The sequence below is a fragment of the Rattus norvegicus genome, chromosome 13 (assembly GCF_036323735.1).
Source record: "Rattus norvegicus strain BN/NHsdMcwi chromosome 13, GRCr8, whole genome shotgun sequence".
NCBI classification, from domain to species: domain Eukaryota; kingdom Metazoa; phylum Chordata; class Mammalia; order Rodentia; family Muridae; genus Rattus; species Rattus norvegicus.
The window spans coordinates 45,087,810-45,105,300 of NC_086031.1; the positions used below are offsets into that span (position 1 = coordinate 45,087,810).

The 17,491-nt window shown below is 47.9% G+C and overlaps 1 protein-coding gene and 1 long non-coding RNA gene across 3 annotated transcripts in view; one reads left to right on the forward strand and one right to left on the reverse strand.

The window, feature by feature from the left end:
- The window catches only part of Mapkapk2 (MAPK activated protein kinase 2), a 46,300-nt gene that overhangs the window by 21,783 nt on the left and 7,026 nt on the right, over nt 1–17,491 (reverse strand).
- LOC134481555 (uncharacterized) lies at nt 6,256–14,482 on the forward strand. The gene is made up of 2 exons (XR_010057192.1): nt 6,256–6,393; nt 14,185–14,482. It is a non-coding gene; the product is annotated as an uncharacterized LOC134481555 (long non-coding RNA).

A 17,491-nucleotide genomic window follows, 5' to 3' on the forward strand; every position in this document is an offset into this window, starting at 1 on the left:
GAGACAACCAAGAATCGGGAACACAAACCGTCCCAGACCTGCCGACCAATAACCAACTTGTCGTCAAGGCCCACGGTACTACCACAAGCACAGTGACTGTGCACTGAGGCGCTCACAGAGAACTTTGTATTCCACACAATCACTCAATGCTAATACACCATGGCAGCCGAAATCTGAGCCGTGCTGCCAAGGACTGGGGAAACTCATGAACACTGGAAAATGAAGACTACACGAAACACGTAGCTTGGAAGTGTGCACACTAATGACCCATAGTCATTGGCTTTAGGAAGCAAAGCTACGGCCTGTTTTCAAACTCGGCTGACCTCCCCACCCCCCACCCCCATCAAGATCACTTCATTCTACTTCCTGAAAGGCAGGAACAAATTACTCCAATTCTAGCCCTACGTGAGGATCTCCAAGGGGAATGCTGCCCCGCAAACCTAACAGAGACCTGTCCTCTAGAGAGTGAAGGAGAAACAAAACTGTAAAACATGGATTGCTTCGTGTGTGTGCATGTCCTGTGCAGGTGCCATGATAGTGTCCTCTGTACAACTCCATCTTTAGTGAGCGTGGTGTCACCAAACTGGATTGATGCCCAAGGCACCCCTGGCAGTTATCTGGCCAAAATGCTCATTATCCGTGCTTTGGGGACCACACCTCGACTCCATCTATTCAGGCCATAACGCCGCTCATTCCTACAAAACACAGGACATCATCAACTTCTACCCTTCCCCACCACAAAGATGCATCTAGTCAATAATATCACAGCTAAGAAAGGCTGATTTAAACCACAGTCCAGATAAAGCTAATTTTAACAGTAGCTTTTTCATCAGATAGAAGCAAAGATTAAATGATACAACAGCAAACAGAACTTATGCGGCTCATGTTTTTAGTATCGAAGGTCAACATGACGTCACACTGAGTATCGTAATGGCAACGTCAGTCGGACGGGCTGCACTTTGATGAACATTAACTCATCTGGCACAGAATCACATCCAGAGTGCCGCTGCTCAGTTCTGGCCACACTGGGAAAACTGTGCTCCTTCTCAGAAGAGAATAACCAGGCTGTGGTTGATCTGAGGACCACAACACAAGAGAAATGGTCTGGAAAACTAGAGCAACAGGCCTGAAGAAGACAGCCCTCAAGAGGGAGTCAAGGGCTCAAAGCAGTGACAGTCCTAAAACCCCACACAGTGCCATCAAAAAAGGACTAAATTCGGAGTTGGGGATTTAGCTCAGTGGTAGAGGGCTTGCCTAGGAAGCGCAAGGCCCTGGGTTCAGTCCCCAGCTCTGAAAAAAAGAACCAAAAAAAAAAAAAAAAAAGGACTAAATTCTACTTTTCTCAGTGGTAGCAAGTGGGTTAACAATGATAACGTCTTGTAAGATTACCACTTTCCTCTCCCCTCAAAAGCTGGGTGGGCTCCAAGGAGAGCCCACCATCTTGGGGAGAATAACTTGGTTGAGGAGTAGGCTCGCCCTAATCGCTGACAGTCAGAAGACAGGGCAGTTGGCCAAAAACAAGAATCAGCCTCCAGCACCCAAGCAATCACATGCCAGCTACTTCCCCAGGAGGAATGAAAACATTAGGCTCATAAGAAAAAGACCTGTGCAAGAAGCACTTGAAGCTTATTCATCAGTTCTCAAAACTGGAAACCACCCAAACACCCATCCATACGAGAAAAGATAAGCAAATTATCGTGCCCACACAATGGAACAGGACTCAGCACACAGAGTGACAGACGGCCTACATATTACCATGTGGCTAAACCTTATACCACAGTGCATGCATGCACACGCACAAACCCATGCATACAAACACGAGTGGAGTGGCCCGAATGCATGTGTATCCAGTGTATGTGTGTGTGTCCATCTTATAAAGGGGTATCTATCGTGTGTGTGTGTGTGTGTGTGTGTGTGTCCATCTTGTAAAGAGGTACATATTGGTATGGTTGAGAGAGGCATGGAATAATTTACTAGAGTAATAAGCTTTTCGCTATAGAGATTTGAGTTGTATATGGAACCTCTGTCAAGCTTTATCAAATTAAGATTTTTGTAATTCACTGCTATTTAATTTTACAACAACAACAAAAAAAAAACAAAAACAAAAACAAAAAAAAATCAAACCGCACACATTAGCAAATACTAGGATCTAACGCAAATGCATGCTGAAAGTGCAGGATGAAATGCACTGGTGTCGGAACCCACTCTGAAGTGTCCCCTGCAAATACAATGACCTGTATGGAGAGGTCACCTGAGTGGAGAGAGTGACAGAACAGTATGGTGACTGGCTAATGAGAGAACAAGGTGGCTGGGCAGACGGTGTTAACCACACATCACGGTGAGACACTACGATAAAAAGAACAGCCAGGCTCCAGTACCACAAGGTCCGAGAAGTGGCGGGAGGAGCAAAGTGTGCTCATTTCAGCCCACATGGGGTCTGTCTCTCAAGGCAAGAACTATGAAGGCCAGGCTGACCCAGTAACAGGCAACTCTATAGCACAGAGCACATGTAAAGCTGGTGCTCAGACCTTGGATGTCATCAATCCCTGCTCCTATGGGACCAGCTGCATCACTGTGCGACAGTCAGAAGCAAGTCCCGCCCACTCTAGCCTTGGCTGAGGAGCTCGGCACCCACCGGGTGCGGAATCAGAGCACTGGGCTGCCCAGCTTTGACAGCCCAATATTTATAACATCTCTAGAAACCACTTCTCTAGATGGAAACCAAATACACAGATATCAATCAGAGCTTCCCTCATCTCCACACAGGCCAAAAGCAGGAACCTGCTGTGTGTGTGTGTGTGTGTGTGTGTGCTTGTTTCTGGCACAAAGAATATTATGGAAGCCAAAGAGAATTAAAGAAAGAAATTTTCTGGATGAAAAAAAAAACCACTCATATTTTCAAAAGTCCAGTTTCAATAACATTAAGATTGCCTTCTCTGTTCTCACCCCTGACATAGATCATCTAAATCTGGCCCCAAAGACGACATTTAATAGATTTTGCTGAGAGATAAGGAAAAGCAAGCCGGTTCTAACTTAAGCACCACCATTAGCTTACTGAGAAACTACACACAAGTTGCTTTCACCGTTTTCTTCCCTACATGATCTAAGACATGCCTGTCACGTGGAGACCATGTGGGGCTCCCCAGAAAAGCAGGAGACACCAGTGAACCCCTCCTGGCTATCAATGCCTACAACTGGCCAGGCTCTCTCTCACCCTCCCCCTTCTGGTTTCCAGGGATCCTGAACCGTCTGGAGCTTCTGGACTCGGGGGTCTTGAAGAAGGAGGGAATATACATTCCAAGTAAAAATGTCTCACAAAGCAAGACAACTGCTAGGCCACCGGTCTGAGGCAAAGGATGGGTGGGTGAGTGACAGCTGAGAGGCTATGGTGGTTTAAATGAGAAACTATAGACTCAGGCATTTCAACACATGGTCCCCAGATGGGGGCACTGTTTGGAGAGATCAAGGCCTAGCTGGGGTAGAAAATAATAACTGGGGACTTTGAGGGTTTAAAGGCCCCATTTCCAGTATCTCCTCTGTACTTCAGGAAGCACTCTCTCACTTCCTGCTGCTGCCTACCAAGCCTCTGTCTGCCGTAATGGGATCTCACCCCCTGAAACAGTAAGCCAAAATAAACACCTTAAATTGCCTATGTTTTGTCAAGGTGCTTTATCTTAGCAACAAAGTAATGAGTACAGAGGTCAAGACCCCAAAAGAGGAGCCTGAGGAGGGAGGAGGAAGTCCCTGCAGTGCCTGGGTAGTGCAAGTCCTGTTCCTACGCTGGAATAACAGTGCCAGTCACTGAGGAAAACTCGAGCTCCTCATCACACAAAATAGCAGGATATCTACTAAATCCAGGCGGGCCACAGTGCAGGGCACTGACACAAGGCTAGACCTAAAGAGGCAACAGTGTTGCAATGGCCGCTCTTCCTCATACAAGTGCACTGCATTCTGACTCGAATCCAAGAGGGTTAGAGGCACTGACCAAAAGATGATGGACAGGCAGCCACTACAGCATTCGGCTTAGCCACCGCCCTGCTTCCTAGCCTTCAGGGGCTCGAGATAAAAGCTGGCACTGCCTGCCACAACCTGGAAAAAGTGAAGATTTCTAAATACACAAAGCTCCACGAAGAGGGTGTGTTTCCATCATGACCAATTCATCTAGACAATATCTGAAGGTCTTCCTCTCATTAGCAGTGATGCATCCCCAGATGATGGGGGAGTCATCCCACACTCCTCTCGTGTGTTCAGGCCTTCTTCACACCTCAGCCCACCTCTACCTCAGTGAGGAGGTTCCTTTCCTACCACAGAACAGTCTTGGGGAGTCACAGCTGCTGGTCATCCCAGATGCCCTGGAGGCTAGGCATCTGCAGGCACAACCCCAGTTGGCAGTAGTGGCTAATGCTGCTGTTTCTCATATCAAAGCTGGCCTCCCCGGTCTTAGGACAAGTAGTTAGGGCCAGCATGGGCCTTTTCTCCACAGGGCTTGCCCTTCCCCCATTTCAATAACTGGGCCTCTTATTACTTGTAAGACCAGAGAACATGTCGGAGAGCTGAAAAATGGAGGACACCCCACTTAGCTCTTGCAGAGGACATCCTAACTCCTTTGTAAAAAGCAGACTAAAACGATTAAACCAGTGCACCAGAGATAGGAAACCTAGCTTAGCCCAAATCAGGCTGGGGCCTCGGATCCATGCCAGGATACAACCCCAGGAAGCAATCGACTCCTACTTGTCCCTCAGTATAGAATTCCTTAGAAACAACCACACTCTGCCAAAGAGGTGGCACACACCTTTAATCCCAGCACTTGAGAGGCAGGTGGATCTGTGAGTTCAAGGCCAGCATGGTCTACAGATTAGTCTCCAGAAGGCTGGGATTGTTATACAAAGAAAGGAACTGTCACAAAAACAAACAGAAGGGAGGGAGGGAGGCAGGGAGGGAGGGAGGGAGGGAAAGGAAGGAAGCAGATTCCCTATAAACTGAAGCCCTCGACGGCTCTGGAAACCCTCTTGGCCTAGGTTTGTTCCAGGTAAAGAATCCAGTTAGACCTTCCAGAAATTTCTCAAGGAGCCTGACATCTACAAATCATTCATTCACCTTCAACCAATAGCAACAATGCTCTAAACAACAATTCCAATCAGGACTCTGAAAAAATTTAAGAAAGGGCTGGAGAGATGGTTCTGTGGTTAGCAGCACTGGCTGCTCTTCCACAGGACCTGGATTCAACTCCCAGCACACAGATGGTAACTCCAGTCCCAGGGGATCTGACACCCTCTTCTGGCCCCCACAGCACCAGGCATGCACGTGGTACTCAAGACAAAAACACAGGCAAAACATGATACACATAAACTAGAAAAATGTTTATTTTAATTAAAATTTTTAAACCTCTACAATCCTTAATCTATCTCAATTTATTTCACAATTCTGAATTTCACTATGTATATGAAGAGTTAAGTGAGTGCCTTTATCTTCTGCTCAAAGCCCTCCAGCCAGTGAGGAAGGGAGAAAACCTCCAAGTCACCTGCTTCTTCCTAGCTGTTCCCTCAAGGGTCAGTACAGCTGAGTGGCATTGTAGTCAGAAAAGAATGCAGAGAGATAAAAGCGGGCTAAATCTCATTCCTCCCATGGCCAGGATTAGCAAGCAGCTGCCTAAGGACCACCCAGCCCCTCCTTTCCCTAATACCAAGAAGCTCTGGGCAGCCTGAGCCTCTAGCAGGAGTGTCTGCCAACTGCTCCCTCACCCCCACACTGCAAACCGCACTTCCCAGGCTTGACAGATGTAGCTGCTATTCACTGCTTCCAAGGCGGGACAAAGCTTCCCTGGAAACAAAGCAGAAGGGCTTCGGGCAGAGCCACCTTCAACAGAACCACCTGCCAGAACCCTCATCCACCATAACCCCTCCCTCCCCACAGCACACATGCACACACACAGCAAACACGCAGCTTTTTCACACCTCTGCAACAGGTGTTAGCTCAGCTCAGGTGACCTTCTCCGAACCACTAGGCAGTTCTCTCAGAAAAGGAGTATTTACTGTAACTTCTCAGTCTGTAAGCCATAGGATGCTAATGATAGAAGAGAGAGAGACAGAGAGAGACAGAGATAGGGAGAAAGACAGAGAGACAAACAAAGACCTTTATGTCCAAATCACAAAGTATAACCGCTTGTTACTGAGAACTTCTCAGGCCCTTTAATGTGGCAACACACACTTGTAGAATGTTCCCACCTATGTGACATCACGGAACACGTCAGGATTTACTTCAGAGTTTGGAAAACGGAGCAGCCCCTTCCTTCATACCATCACCTAGTCCCTAGATTCTTTCTTCCATTACCTGGAGCAAAGAACCACCTTGCTTACGTTTCCTTTTCTATGATGGCAAGAGGAAAAGGAGCAGGTGAGTGATAGCATATGCGCAAACACACACACCACACACACACATTCACACACACATACACACACACACTCACACACATTCTCACATACACACACTCTCACATACACACATTCACACATACACACATTCACACACACTCACACACATACACAAATTCACACTCACACTCACACACACATTCACACACTCACACACACACATTCACACATACACACATTCACACACTCACACACACATTCACACATACACACATTCACACACTCACACACACATACACACATCACCTTTGCTATTTGGGTCCAGTGGTGATGGCACGTCTGCAGGGACCATTAAAAACTAGGAAGATGGACGGAATTTATACATCACTCACACATCACAGTAGTTTATTTTTATTTTATGTATATGAGTGTTTTAGCTGCATGTTTTGTCTGTAAGTGCAACACATGAGCGCAATACCTGATGTGGCCAGAAGGTGTCAGCTCCCCTGGAACTGGAGCTTCAGACAGTTGTGAGCTGCCAGGAAACAAACCCAGGTCCTCTGCAAGAGCAACAAGTAACCCTAACACTGATCCATCCCCCCAGCCATGAGCCAGCTAATTTTATTCCCTTATAAAGTCTCAACCCTCACCAGCCACCCTACACTGTCAGAGCACCTGGGTGATTGCAAGGTCACACACTCAGGCACAGACAGGTCACACACTCAGGCACAGACAGGGACACACACTCAGGCACATACAAAGACACACACTCAGACACAAACAGGGATACACACTCAGGCACATACAAAGACACACACTCAGACACAAACAGGGATACACACTCAGGCACACACAGGACACACACTCAGACACACACAGGGACATACACTCAGGCACATACAAAGACACACACTCAGACACAAACAGGGACACACACTCAGACACAGACAGGGACACACACTCAGACAAAGACACACACTCAGACACTGACAGGGACACACACTCAGACACATACAAAGACACACGCTCAGACATAGACAGAGATACACACTCAGGCACAGACAGGGATACACACTCAGGCACACACAAGGACACACCTCAGATACAGACAGGGACACACACTCAGTCACACACAGGACACACACTCAGGCACAAGCAAGGTCACCACTATTGCTCAAAACCTTCGTATTCAAAATACACGTCTCAAACTTTTTCAAACTCGAGAGAAGCATCCCTGAGCCCTCCAAGGTAAATTACTTTCCCAACCTTACGTGGGAAAACACCGCACCTATACCTTTGAATGAACTTACAAAAAGCAAGCCTCTGGCCACCTCTTTGCCTTCCTGGGCTGTGAACTCTCTACTTGGCTCACAATGAAGCCAACCTTGAAAGAAATCTCCTGATCTGTGTGGTTGAGCAGAAACAGTTGCATACAAAAGTGTGTACACACACACACACACACACACACTCTCTCTCTCTCTCTCTCTCTCTCTCTCTCTCTCTCTCTCTCTCTCTCTCTCTCTCTCTAGCTCTACCCAATACACAGGAGACCTCTTACAAGCTGCAGTTCTCTGAAAACTCAGACTATTCCTGGCACATGTGTTTCTCAGAACACCTTTGACAGAGCTGCTGGTTGTGGTTAGTGTCTGAGCACCATCAAGAGGCCGGGGAATTCCTCCAGCTCTGTGCATCCTGGAAGGAAGGAAGCCCTACATTAGTCCTCCCTCTGTCATCTCGGTTGCATCGGAAAAAAAAAAAAAAAAACAACTCATGGGCTATCACCAAGCGGTACTGAAGGAACACTACTGAAAAATAAAACTGCAGGGCTGGAGACATGGCTCAGCGGTTAAAAGCACTGGCCACTCTTCCAGAGGTCCTAGGTTGGATTCCCAGTATCCCTATCGGATGGCTCTAAACCATCTGTAACACCAGTTCCAGGGAATCTAACACCCTCTCTGGCTTCCACAGGCACTTTCATACATGCAGCACAGTACCCAAACACATAATAATAATCACAACAACAACAGCAACACTCATCAACATTAGTCCAACCTGGGAGACACGGGGTTTGATGGGCATGTTAACAGCCTTTCTCCCACACAGTCTCAGCCCAGAGAGCAAAATCGAGGTCCCTGCCAGCTCCTTCTAGCACCCATCCAGACTCCTCCCTGTCTCTTCTTCTCAAAGCTATGGAAAATTCTTTGGCTCGACTCATGTCTTTGTCACTGGAGCTGGGTAGGGTGATGTTAATAGTAACTGCTGTTGAAGATGGTGCTTAAACCCTTGACTTAAAACACTTTATTGTTTAAATACCGGCTTTGCCTCTGAGGCAGCCAAGCCTCCAATGCCGCCTGCTGATTATCAGCCGCAAGGCACCACTTTCCTCACTGGAGCTGCTGAGCTGCTGGGTACTGAGGTGAGGATGCTGGTATGGGGCAAAGGCTCCAGCTCTCCTCAGAGCCTCTTGGAAACTCCCAAACGAACAAAGAGGAAACGATATGGATCCTCTCCTGCCATATCACTGCACCTTCAAGAGTTCTGGGCACCGGGTCTGCACATGGGGATAGCAAACAGTGAACACACTACTTGTCCCCCTGGAGCCAAGCTAGCTGAGCAGAGGTGGGGGTGACAGTCTGTGCAACCAGGATCGACTGCCACTGGTCCACCTACAGTCGGGTTTGCCTGGAATGGTAGAATTCGGGCAGGTAAGAACTTGTACGAGTCTCAGAAGATGAACAAAACCCCAGCAAGAAGAATGCAGAAGGATAAGCAAGCGGAAGGCATCAAGAGAAAAGGGGGATCTGCATGTGCAGAACGGAGGGCTGCCTGGAAGACTGAAGGTGCAAAGAGAGGCTGAACTCTCTGTGATGCCAGGTTGAGGGGTGTGTGCTCAGGAAGTAGGGCATCTACTGAAGATCTCTAAACAGAAGCCATATGGATGGCTGAGTCCCTCAAGGTCTCCGAAGGAAGCAGTTGGGCATCGCTGGGTGCATGTGCTAACAATGCAGAGCAATGACAGAAGGAGAGGACACAGGAAGGCTAAGGTACCTGTGGCCATCCCGGCTGGATCTTCCCAGGGACCCAGAGCTCTCCTCAGTCTCTTGGCCTTGCCTGACAGCCAAAGGACCCAGGAATGCTGCTGCACCTCCCTAGACCCCTGGCTGCTGCACCTCCATAGAGCCCCTGGCTGCTGCACCTCCATAGAGCCCCTGGCTGCTGCACCTCCCTAGACCCCTGGCTGCTGCACCTCCCTGGAGCCCCTGGCCGCTGCATCTCCCTGGAGCCCCTGGCTACCGAGGCTCCCTGAAAATGTACCTGGCAGGGTCCGCACTGCAGTGTGCTAGTCCGTCTGCGGAGACTAAGCCCAGGCATAGGGTGATGCACTTTGCCATGGGTCTAAAGAAGATTAAGAACATCAAAGGATTTTTATAAGATCAAGAACAAAACTTTTACTCAATAAACAAATTGTTACATTATTTTTTTTAATATGTAAGGTTTTCTTGAAAAAGAATAAAGCTCCTGTCACTAAAAAATTTAAAAATCAGCTAGACAGATGGGTGGTTGCCAGACTTGTGCGATTCTGACGTGGGAATAGTCTAAAAATACGCATTCCTCGTCAGGGAGGGAGATGATGCAGAACAATATAGAATCTGTATGAAAATGCTATAATATAGGCTAGCAAGATGGCGTAGCATGTGAAGGCACTTTTCTGTGCAAGCTTGAGGACCAAAGTTCAATCTAGGACTCCATAAAACACAGGAAAATTGCCCAGAAAGCTACACCTTCAAATGGTGTCCACAAATGAATCTGACGGTCAGTTTGGGTTAGGGGCCACAAGACTAGATGAGCATCTCTATGATGGGATGTTATCTGAAACAAACGAATTAAATATCTTGAAAAGATCCTTTTGTAAATGACTGGTTTCTAGCTGCCCTTCCCCAAGTCCCCTCTAAGTGGAGATGAATATAGAACGGATATAGAATGACTGTATCCAGATGTTCTGTGATGACAGGATGTCCTCTACTTGTGTTGCTAATACAGCAGCCAGCAGCTGACTCCTGGGCACTGCAGATGTAGAGAGAGCTTATTTAATTTCAATGTAGACAACTACATCTGAGCACATGAGAGCTGTTCTCATGTTGGCCAGAGAGAGGTTTCTTCAGAATAGGACTTAAGCACTCAACTATGGGATCCAGGAGTCAAAATTCTGAGCCCACTCCGTCGACTCCTCTCCAGCCAACGACAGGATGACTAAGTCTAACAAAACAGTGTGAGAGGAGAAATCCAAGGTACTAGAAACAACAAGCCCAACAAAGACTCTCACCAAGACGACTTTTACCTTTTCTCCCTTGGAACACACTGAATTCAGTACTTGCTCTGGTCAGTCCAACATCCTACCAGCAAGGAGCCCTCATTCCAAGGATGACCCAGAACAGCCTTAGAGGACTAGAGCTGGGACTCAAAGCTGAGGTGCACTGGAATTTTGGGGTTGTGTTGAAGTACAGAAAGCTAGGACAGAGGAAATTAATCTGAGCAAAGAAATAAAGGAAGTAAGTTAAGTTCTCAACTTTTCCAAATCTCACAGTTTTCATCATGAAAATATACCATCTCTGCATTTCCAAATACAGCTGGACTCTTGCCCAGATCCTGCCCAGTGGCCAAAATCAAACATGACCAAATTCCACATGAACAGGAATGATTGTTCAAGCTTTGATCTCTCTACCTCACACACACTGCTTATGCCTAAACACACAGTCCACATCTACCAGAAGGTAGTGATTGGAGTTGAGAAACAACAGCTACTTCGACCTTATGAAATACCACATAAGTCCAGACCCAGGTGGCAGGAAGAGCCTTGGGCATCAGGGTCCATTCAAACAGCCCTCAACATCCAAGGAGGACCAACAACCTTCCAAGTGTGTGAACAGACATGTGGAGAACCGCAGACAGAAGCCTTCTCAAGATCCTCCGGCCAAGTCATGGCTACTTCCCTCTCTAGAGACACAGCTGGACTGCCATAAGGACAGGCTCTCAGAGGAGAAGGACTGAAAGTGTAGACAGGAAAGAAAGTCCTAAAAAGACTACATAAGAAAAAGACAGGGAGGTAGAGGCGGACGACAGCCATGGCTACATGCTTTTTTTTTCTTAAAGTTTACTGGAAGATGGGGTTTTTTTTTCCCTACTTCTTACTCTATAAAAAGAAAAAAGAAAGAAAAATGTTGCAACTTCCTTTGTTACAGCGCAGACTTAGGAAAAAACCAGGCCTACCCCATTGCTTCACTTTCTCAACTGTATTAACTACCCTCCCTTCCCTAGCCCTGCCTTCTGCTCACCCATGCTGAGGTGACCAGGGCTGGGCACTGCTGGGCCTCCACCTATATGCCTAGACAGAATTAATGACCTGGAGGACTCTGAGGCCCAAGGAAGGAGGAAAAAAGCCTCCGCTGCTTCAACCCCTACCCAGCACTCCTTGGTGCTCTCTCGCTCTCTCTCTCTCTTACCCAGCTCTTTAGAACAGTCAATTAACAGAAACATTCTCTCCTTGGTCAAACAAAAGAGAACAGCCTGCAGCCCCACCCACTTGCTAGAGACCAGCTGCTGTCTACACACAGATTTGATCAGGTGTGTGTCCACACAGTGTCCTGTGCCATGACGTGATCCCACCTCAACACACCCTGTCTTGGGGAGCCCAACCATGTGTCTCTGTTTTCTCTCCTGGCCACCTGCGGCCCTTCCTCTGCTACCTACCTAGCACTGGCTCCCTGAACCTTTCCATTGATTCATTAATAAAACTGAGTATCAGACCAGAGGAGGATCTAGATTGGAGAGAAGACTGCAGTGGCAATGCCTTTTCTCCTTGATTTTATACAGTCTGTATAAAATTGTAAGTTCCAAAGACAAATCCCACAAACCACCCTTATCATTATAGCAATTTGTATAAGAAAAGCATTCATGAATATTATAAGTAGAACACTAGTTACTAGGTCACCTATGCTCTGAATTATAATGGGACCAGAGGCAGAACTGTGAACTACAAAAGGACCAGGTTTTAGTTAGGCACTCTCAGAGCCTGGCAAGGTAGTCCATACTGGCTATCTCAGCACCTAGGATGTCAAAGCAGAAAGACAGTACCGTTAAGGTCAGCTCAAGCTACACAGCGAAACCCTGTTTCAAAAAAGAAAAATGGGGGTACGGATGGGGGTTAGAGTTAGGCATTTTCATCATCTATAGCTTCTGGCCTTGGCTATTCCTTCTGCCTGATAGACCCTCTTCTACAAGTACATTTGAGATTCAGCCATGAGTCACCTCTTCCAGGAAGCCTTTCCTAACCTGCCATTTAAAACTAAAACACCGGGCTGGAGAGATGGCTCAGTGATTAAGAGCACTCACTGATCTTCCAGAGGACCTGGCTCACAACCACCTCCAGTCCTAGAGGATCCGACACCTTCTTTGTGGGCACCACATGTACATGGTGCATGGTCATATAGGCAGACAAAACATCCACATACATAAAAATAGTTTCTTAAATTAACAAGGATATAAACAACCACACACACAAAGAGACAGACAGGCAGAAACTCCTGACATTTCAGATCTTCTTCAGTTTTTATTTTCTATTCTGTACACACTGATATCTGACAAGCTCTACCATTTAATTAGTGTGCTCCATCTTCCCCTACAGGAACACAAGCCCCCTGCAGATGAGATTGGGCTTTGACTGTTTTATAAGCTGATATGTCCCCAGAACCTAAACTAATACCTAGCACTTGGTGTTCAATAACTACTAATGAGTTAATTATTCTGAACATGTTTCCTCTTCTGTAAAAAAACTTACTTACGGGGTTGGAGATTTAGCTCAGTGGTAGAGCGCTTGCCTAGCAAGCGCAAGGCCCTGGGTTCTGCCCCAGCTCCAAAAAAAAAAGAAAAAAAACTTACTTACTTTGCAGTACTACTGCAAGGACTAACAAGGGTGTACACTGCATCCGATACATTGTCTCATCCGTGTACCTAGTACCACTGAAGGGACTAACAACGGTGTACACAGCATCTGATACATTGTCTCATCCGTGTACCTAGTACCACTGAAGGGACTAACAAGGGTGTACACAGCATCTGATACATTGTCTCATCCATGTACCTAGTACCACTGAAGTAGGACTAACAAGGGTGTACACAGCATCTGATACATTGTCTCATCCATGTACCTACTACCACTGAAGGGACTAACAAGGGTGTACACAGCATCGGCTGCAGTGTCTACCCTGTCACACCTGCCCCAAAAGAACCTGTTATTAATCCAAGAGCCCCTAGATCAGCTGAGCTTCCCACAGGGGTCTGAAAGACAGAAGGGTGATAGGAATCAAAGCCAGGGTGTGGCTCTGATGTATCCAAGGGAGGCTACAAAAGTAGTACTTGGCACAGCTATTTTTCTCTTTCTTACTTGCATCTTATGGAGGGGGTGGGGGTAAGACACACACATGCCACAGTACACATGTGGAGCCTGATGATCAAACTTAGGTCAGGCTTAGCAGGGTACCCAGTGAGCTATCTCACCAAACCTAATTAAGCCAGTTAGTTACTCTGGATCTGGGGGATGGGGAGAATGGAAGATTACCCTAAGGCAAACCTGCTTAGAAATACAGGGTCTATCCCACACTGCTAAAATAGCAAAACAGACACACACACACACACACACACACACACACACACACACACACACCTTGATGCCTCCAACCTCCTCCCATTTCAAAGTAGAGATGCAGCAGATGTGGTGTAGACTCAAGGGATGACAAGGATCTCTTTCCCATTCCAGGTTAATCCAGACATCCAGGCCCCTGATGGCCAGTCAGCAGGGAAGACAGGAGGCATGGTGGGGGAAAGCAAACATTTACAAACACTGGGTAAGTGAATAAAAATACTACAGCCAAGAGGAGGATAAAATAACCCCGGCCTGCAACACCAACAACACCACAACTGGTGAGAATGGCTCCCTGTGTAGTGTGCTCTTGACCCAGGTGACCACTTCTTTCTCAGCATTGAGTCATTTCCCAGTAATGGTTTGTAGTGACAATAAAGGAAAGGCATTCAGTGCACAAGTCTTGCTAAGTCAACTCTGAGTCTTCCTATTTACAAACAGAGAAACTGAGGGAAGTCCAAGCATGGCCTAGGACTTGCTCAGGGCCACAATGGTTGAGCTGGAAACCAGGTTTCCTGGGTTCCATCTCCTATGCAAGCTTCAGGACACGGGAGATAAGTGGCCCCATGAGACTGACAGCTCTGACCTCAGACCCAGCAGTATGACGCTCATGGCTGGTCTGTCTTGCGACACACAGGCACAACGCCAGAGGACAGAAAACATTGATCTGCATCTATGTCCCTGCTGTGGGTCTAGAGCTAGCCAAGGACTGTAGGGAAGCTGACATCCTTCACATGTGTGACAGGAGGGTCTTCTTCACAGAGAAGACAGTGAGGGCCCCTGGAGCGGAAAAGAGAGGAGGGCTGTAAGAATCCCAGCAACGGAAACACAAGGTACCTCCTTGAATCAGAAGATCTGAATGGATGGAGGAAAAAAATCACCCAAAAGATGACCCTGGAGCAGCAGCCAGGAGACGGGCAGGGCCTCATACTGACAGCGGAGGGCTTTACTATGTCCCTAGCTTAATCTCAGCACCCAGCCAGCACTGTCCCATCCAAGTGTGACCAGTCCTGAACTTCATTTTTAACGAGAGCATCGAGTCGCTATGCTGAGATGGGAGGATGGAGTTGTTGAGGGGGCTCAGTAGATAAGGGTGACAAACCTGACGACTTGGTTCAGCCCAAGGAACCGAGAAGGGAGAAGGAAAGACGCCACGGGCACACACAGGCATGAGTATACGCTAAAATAAATAAATAAGTGCTTCATAAATTACAAAAGGAAAAGATGATATAAGAAAAAGGAAAGATGTAGGTTTCCAAGGAATCAACGACCTAATGCCGTGCTGAACCAAACATCCTGCCCGCGGAGAAATAAATGCACTTAAGATGTTTAGTAACAGGTAAGGGTCTCTTACGATTGACAGGAAGGGTTACATTTTTTTCCACTTTCTTTTGTGGGGCAGAAGGAGCAGTAAAGGGCTCTAGGAATGGAACCCAGGGCCCTTTGTGTACATGCTAAGCACACGCTAAGCACATGCTAAGCACATGCTGTGCTACTGAGCCTCAGCTTCAGGACTCACTTGGGTACGGAAAGCTTCATGAAAGACTAGCCTTTGTAGGGGACAGAAAGAGCCAATTTAGTTAGAAGGAGGGAAAGGGGCAGGGGGAGGAGTGCAAGGAGGATACAGAGAGGTAGGTGCAAAGGAATGGGAATGGCAGATAAAACAAGTAAATATGCAAACATGAGGGGCTGATGAGACCCAGACCTGGGAAGCATCTGCCTAAGTCATTATAACAGGCAGGCAGAAGGAACCCAACCCACCGGGGAAGCTGTACGGACACAGCGGGGCTTCGGACAAACTAAAAGCACAGTACTGGGAGAGACACCCCCCACTCCATTCCGCTGCTGCCTGGTCTCAACGTTAGCCTCAGTACTTTACTGTCCTCGTACTCCCCGGCCCTTCTCTCTGTTGCTTCTTGTCTACTTCGCCGCAGCTCAACCTTATTTCCTTTCAAAGAATCTGAGCCGAGGTGACATGAGCAAATTGTGAGGGCCAGGTAAGGGGTGCGGCTAACGGCACAGAGGAAGGGAAAGAGCAGAGAGCAGATGATGAAGCCACAAAGGCACAAAATACCCCCTTACTGGCCTAGCCTCTCCAATGCCACTCCGGGGCACGGGTGGGTGGTCCCCACCAGTCTACCTGAATTCCCAGGATGCTCTCAGTTCCTTCCCTGGTCATCCTCCACTCTCTCACTGCAAGAAACTTGGAGCCCTACAGAAGCTAAGCATGGCAAGCAATCTGCAGGCTCCTCCCTTCGTGTCTTCCCTCCCCAGCTCCTGCAAAGCCTGCTCCTTGGGAGTCTATCAGCTTTCTCCTCAGAACTGAAGGCTAAGGATGACGGCTTCCATGGGAAAGAGAGAAAGCCTGCTATTCTGAGGACAGGGGCCCCTTCTGTCACAGTTAAAAATAAACTTCTCGCCAACTCTGCCCAGCTCCTCCCACCTAGAGGCTAAGGGGTTGATGTAGAAGAAATACAGCCCTGGGGCATCAGACCAGAGAGGACAGGTAGTCAACTCCACTGAGACAGGACTTCCCATGTCCTGCCTCTTGGCTCCTAACACTCATCCCACAGACCCTTGCCCCTCAAATACACCTTGATCCCGGGAGAACAGACATGCTCTAACATGGATCAAGCCGTGGCTCGTATCAACACCTGTCCAAGGACTGGAAAGCCCAGGTAGAAGTGAAGGAGATGTTCTGCTGATTGTCTCCAGCTAAGAGACGCTCTACCCCACAGCTCCCTCATCTTGCTCCACAGAAGCCCCAGCAGTTAGAGAAAGAGGATACACCTAGACGGGTACCCCTGCCACTGCAGTGAGAAAGTAAAAGGCCTCCTGTCCTTGGTGTCCTTCTTAGGTGGCTGAGCTGGGAGGTCCTGGCCCAACTCAGCGAGGAGGTACTCAGAAAACCAGGGCCCAGTTACTCCTGGAAGTTGATATAATGAGGTCATACTTCAGGATGTGGTAACATGAGGCCACATACTGTGGGGTGGAGAGTGCAACTTAGGAATAGGGCAAGAGGACAAAGACATAGCAAACTCCATCTGGGCCAGACAGGATAGGCACTGGGGACAGACTGGCAACAGCTAAGAAGCAGGCAAGCATGGCAGAAGGCCTAACCATCTAAAAACTTGCTTGCCTTTCTCTGTCTGGCCCTCTCCTGCCTGGGGAATGGCCAGGCAGCCCTTTGGAGCCTTTGTCCAAGTGAATAAAGACACCTGGAGAAGCCATGAGCACACCTCTCACCTTGCCCTCAGGCAGAGATTTGCCCCAACTACCCACCACGCTCAGGCTGGAAGGGAAAGAGGCACAGAAGGAGGGCACAGGTGATAATGGGATAAACAGTTCAGTGTGTGGCAAGCAGACCTGGGACAGATACCAGGGCCTCGCTACGAAGAGAGAAGTGCAGCCGTGGCCAGTTTAA